The sequence below is a fragment of the Hylobates moloch genome, unplaced genomic scaffold (genome assembly GCF_009828535.3).
Source record: "Hylobates moloch isolate HMO894 unplaced genomic scaffold, HMol_V3 SCAFFOLD_15, whole genome shotgun sequence".
Classification (NCBI taxonomy): Eukaryota; Metazoa; Chordata; class Mammalia; order Primates; family Hylobatidae; genus Hylobates; species Hylobates moloch.
Window position 1 is genome coordinate 24,384,769 of NW_026652290.1, and position 6,000 is coordinate 24,390,768.

Here is a 6,000-nt window from a genome sequence, read left to right on the forward strand (position 1 = left end):
GATATTTATTCAATCTCCCTTTAATCCCATCATGTTTTACTGCTTTCTGAATAACTTCTACAGATCTTTCAGTTTACTAGTTCATTCTTTACCGTGGTCTAATAGAAATTTAAATGTGGTAATGATTAGTACATCCATCTTACATGTGAGAAAACTAAACTTCAGAGTAACTTGGCTAAGAAAGTACATTTGGTATTTAATGGTTGAACCAGAGTCAAATTATAGAGGGCTTCAAAATCTATTCAGCTTTATCCCTAACACAATAAAGAACATTTTTCTAAAGAACAAGAAAGAATTGGATTGATATTCGAGCAATCACATAGAGACACCTAGCTAGAATGATAATATTGGGGATTCAGCTTCATTTGAAACCAGCTGATTACATTTGTTGCCATGAGGGTTTCTGAGCTAAACTCACAGCTTTGAACTCTGTGTGGACCAGTTTATTTGTTCAGGGACCCTGAAATTCTATCAAAACTATGCACCAACAGGCACATGTAGAACCAAAGTAAAAGTGCATTTGGGGGAGTAGGGAACAGCTTAAGGTATTTTCCTGTCAAACTCTTCAATATTCTTGGCCTCAGAAAATAGATCAGAATAATATATTTTTTAAAATGCTTGTTACTCTGCAACCTCCAGATTCTTGAAAAGGATAGATAAATTGAGACTTACTTGGAGATTTGCTTCCCTACTATTTTGCCTTTGTTAGTCAGTTTACAGAGAAAACTTATTAGCCTTCATGATAAAAGATTCTTCATAGTTCTATCTGCAATGGATTTTTTTTACTTGAATAGAAATAAATAGGAAAATATGTGATTTTAGCTTTTCTATACAGATTCTGTCAGTTATAAAACACATATTTGAAGTAGACTCTTTTCTGCTCCCCTTAACAGAAAAAAATTTCATTGACTCGCATTTTATTGATCCTTGAGGTTGCTTTGCACTTTGCTAGTATTAAGAACCCTGGGGAATGAGAAGCTATTGGAAATTCTGATTCCATGCACCAGAAATCCACCCATTCACCCCTCTCATATTTACACCTGCCAATACTTTTCTCATTTGCTTCAGAGTGTGATAAATTTAGGCATCCTTTAGCATGCTATTCTTCATGTAATTGTATCATCCACACAAACTTCTTTTTAACATAAGCCATTAAGCATTATGAAGTTTCAATAGATGGCACCTACATAGCAGTATTGGACTATAATATTAAGTTCACTAAAGAAACCATACTTGCTGAAACTCCTTTATCCACTTGATATAAAAGGCTATATGAGATAGAATATATCTATTTTCAAATTATGGCATGTGGGAACTATTCACTGATCAATACTCTGTATACCTTAATGAAAGGTTTTTATTTCTTATTTTAACCTGTTGTTTTAGGTCTTGAACCTTCTATTAGTCTCCATCTCCAACTGTGACCTTATTGTGTTTTTTAAGCCAAGAGCAGAATGTAATCAATGGGACATGATTTTTTTTTTTTTTTTTACTTTTTTTTTATTATACTTTAGGTTTTAGGGTACATGTGCACAATGTGCAGGTTTGTTACATATGTATCCATGTGCCATGTTGATTTCCTGCACCCATTATCTCGTCATTTAGCATTAGGTATATCTCCTAATGCTGTCCCTCCCCCCTCCCCCCACCCCACAACAGTCCAAGAAGTGTGATGTTCCCCTTCCTGTGTCCATGAGTTCTCATTGTTCAATTCCCACCTATGAGTGAGAACATGCAGTGTTTGGTTTTTTGTCCTTGCGATAGTTTACTGAGAATGATGTTTTCCAGTTTCATCCATGTCCCTACAAAGGACACGAACTCATCATTTTTTATGGCTGCATAGTATTCCATGGTGTATATGTGCCACATTTTCTTAATCCAGTCTATTGTTGTTGGACATTTGGGTTGGTTCCAACTCTTTGCTATTGTGAATAGTGCCACAATAAACATACGTGTACATGTGTCTTTATAGCAGCATGATTTATAGTCCTTTGGGTATATACCCAGTAATGGGATGGCTGGGTCAAATGGTATTTCTAGTTCTAGATCCCTGAGGAATCGCCACACTGACTCCCACAATGGTTGAACTAGTTTACAGTCCCACCAACAGTGTAAAAGTGTTCCTATTTCTCCACATCCTCTCCAGCACCTGTTGTTTCCTGCTTTTTTAATGATGGCCATTCTAACTGGTGTGAGATGGTATCTCACTGTGGTTTTGATTTGCATTTCTCTGATGGCCAGTGATGATGAGCATTTCTTCATGTGTTTTTGGGCTGCATAAATGTCTTCTTTTGGGAAGTGTCTGTTCATATCCTTTGCCCACTTTTTGATGGGGTTGTTTATTTTTTCCTTGTAAATTTGTTTGAGTTCATTGTAGATTCTGGATATTAGCCCTTTGTCAGATGAGTAGGTTGCAAAAATTTTCTCCCATTCTGTAGGTTGCCTGTTCACTTTGATTGATGGTAGTTTCTTTTGCTGTGCAGAAGCTCTTTAGTTTAATTAGATCCCATTTGTCAATTTTGGCTTTTGTTGCCATTGCTTTCAGTGTTTTAGACATGAAGTCCTTGCCCACGCCTATGTCCTGAATGGTATTGCCTAGGTTTTCTTGTAGGATTTTAATGGTTTTAGGTCTAACATTTAAGTCTTTAATCCATCTTGAATTAATTTTTGTATAAGGTGTAAGGAAGGGATCCAGTTTCAGCTTTCTACATATGGCTAGCCAGTTTTCCCAGCACCATTTATTAAATAGGGAATCCTTTCCCCATTTCTTGTTTTTGTCAGGTTTGTCAAAGATCAGATAGTTGTAGATATGTGGCATCATTTCTGAGGACTCTGTTCTGTTCCATTGATCTATGTCTCTGTTGTGGTACCAGTACCATGCTGTTTTGGTTACTGTAGCCTTGTAGTATAGTTTAAAGTCAGGTAGCGTGATGCCTCCAGCTTTGTTCTTTTGGCTTAGGATTGACTTGGCGATGTGGGCTCTTTTTTTGTTCCATATGAACTTTAAAGTAGTTTTTTCCAATTCTGTGAAGAAAGTCATTGGTAGCTTGATGGGGATGGCATTGAATCTATAAATTACCTTGAGCAGTGTGGCCATTTTCACGATATTGATTCTTCCAACCCATGAGCATGGAATGTTCTTCCATTTGTTTGTATCCTCTTTTATTTCATTGAGCAGTGGTTTGTAGTTCTCCTTGAAGAGGTCCTTCACATCCCTTGTAAGTTGGATTCCTAGGTATTTTATTCTCTTTGAAGCAATTGTGAATGGGAGTTCACTCATGATTTGGCTCTCTGTTTGTCTGTGATTGGTGTACAAGAATGCTTGTGATTTTTGTACATTGATTTTGTATCCTGAGACTTTGCTGAAGTTGCTAATCAGCTTAAGGAGATTTTGGGCTGAGACAATGGGGTTTTCTAAATATACAATCATGTCATTTGCAAACAGGGACAATTTGACTTCCTCTTTTCCTAATTGAATACCCTTTATTTCCTTCTCCTGCCTGATTGCTCTGGCCAGAACTTCCAGCACTATGTTGAATAGGAGCAGTGAGAGAGGGCATCTCTGTCTTGTGCCAGTTTTCAGAGGGAATGCTTCCAGTTTTTGCCCATTCAGTATGACATTGGCTGTGGGTTTGTCATAGATAGCTCTTATTATTTTGAGATACGTCCCATCAATACCTAATTTATTGAGAGTTTTTAGCATGAAGGGTTGTTGAATTTTGTCAAAGGCCTTTTCTGCATCTATTGAGATAATCATGTGGTTTTTGTCTTTGGTTCTGTTTATATGCTGGATTACATTTATTGATTTGCGTATGTTGAACCAACCTTGCATCCCAGGGATGAAGCCCACTTGATTATGGTGGATAAGCTTTTTGATGTGCTGCTGGATTTGGTTTGCCAGTATTTTATGGAGGATTTTTGCATCAAAGTTCATCAAGGATATTGGTCTGAAATTCTCTTTTTTGCTTATGTCTCTGCCAGGCTTTGGTATCAGGACAATGCTGGCTGGATAAAATGTGTTAGGGAGGATTCCCTCTTTTTCTATTGATTGGAATAGTTTCAGAAGGAATGGTACCAGTTCCTCCTTGTACCTCTGGTAGAATTCAGCTGTGAATCCATCAGGTCCTGGACTCTTTTTGGTTGGTAAGCTATTGATTATTGCCACAATTTCAGAACCTGTTATTGGTCTATTCAGAGATTCAACTTCTTCCTGATTTAGTCTTGGGAGGGTGTATTTGTCAAGGAATTTATCCATTTCTTCTAGATTTTCTAGTTTATTTGCATAGAGGTGTTTGTAGTATTCTCTGATGGTAGATTGTATTTCTGTGGGATCGGTGGTGATATTAAAGTTACTGTAATCACTGTTTTGAAAGTTCTTCCATATATATGATCAGAATAACAAGTTCTGTTAAATCACTGCTATAGATACCATAAATCTTTCGATTCACCCATTTATTCATTTACTCAGTTAACTGCATAGATTGGATAGATTCTAGGTGCTCAGCACTTGGTTACATACTCGGGACACCAAAATAGTATATTATGATTACTTTGATAAAAAGTGAAACAAAGTTAACTATTTAAAATTAAGGAAAAGCGTGGAAAATCATTTATTCACTCATTTCTCTAGAAAATGTACAGTTAACCTTTGCTTCCAGCTATGGTGAGATCCAGTAAAATAATACTCTCCAAAGTTTACCTTGTTTTCTCCATATTCCTGCTCTTCTTCCTCTACAGTACATAGACAAAATGGCCATAGCATTTGTTACCTTTCAGGTTTATGTTTAACACATAATTCATAATCTCAGTTGACTTCTCTCATGATCATTCCAGAAAGTATCACAAGGGATTTTCTAATTACTACTTTTCTATATTGAGTCACATGCTCATTCTTTAATCAGACTATGGCTAGGAGGTTAAAATGTTCTGATGATTCTGTTTTGGTTCATGAGTTCACCCCTAATGTGTAAATGTACACATTCATATTTCATAACGACTAAGAATGAAAGTGTTGGTTCTGTTAACCAGTCAGCAAAGACAGAGCTCCAAGGGCTCCAGCTGTTATGGCATTCTTACATACACATATACTCAGAAAAAGAAGTAATACATGCCAATAAACTGTATATGTTCCTGCCTTGTTCTCAGAGATGTCAAAGCTTGCCTGAGGATGTTACTTTTAACCTGACCTATCATAAATTAATAGGATCTAGCCAAAAAGGTAAATGAGATTGCTCATGAGAAGTATTATAGGTGACAAGAATAAAATGTTTAAAATCCCTGAGGTTGGAAGGATATTGGCTCATTCAGGAAGCTTAATGAAAGCTAGTAAATCTAGAACACAAAGCATTTGATAGAGTATCAGAAGGTAATGCTAAAGAAACACATAGACAACTCCATGTCTGTTGTACCAGGAAATGTAGATACTTTATATTTTCACTGAAAGGAGAAATAGTCACCATTTATTATTTTAAAATACAGATATAACAATCAAATAAGCAATTTTGGAAAAACACAAAATAAAATATACCATCTTAAGTGTATAATTCAGTAATGTTAAGTACATTCACATCATTGTGCAACAGCTCTGCTGAACATTTTCCTCTTGCAAAACTAAAACTCTATAATGACTAATCCAATGGGGTATAATTGACAAGCAAGAAGTATATATATTTACAGTGCTCCATATGATGTTTTGATATATGTATACATTGTAAAATGACTTAATCAAGCTAATTAACTTACCCATCACCTCTTTTTTTTTTGTGGTGAGAACATTTAGCATTTCCTCAGTAATGGAGAATATAATTTACTATTACTAACTGTAGTAACCATGCTGCACAAATAGATCACCAGAGCTTATTCACTCTACTTAAAACTTTATATCCTTTGGCTAATCACACCTCATTCCCTTCCCCCACCCCCTACTCTGTGCTTCTCTGGATTCCACATATAAGTGAGGTAATATAGCATTTGTCTGTGTCTGGCTTATTCTACTTAGCG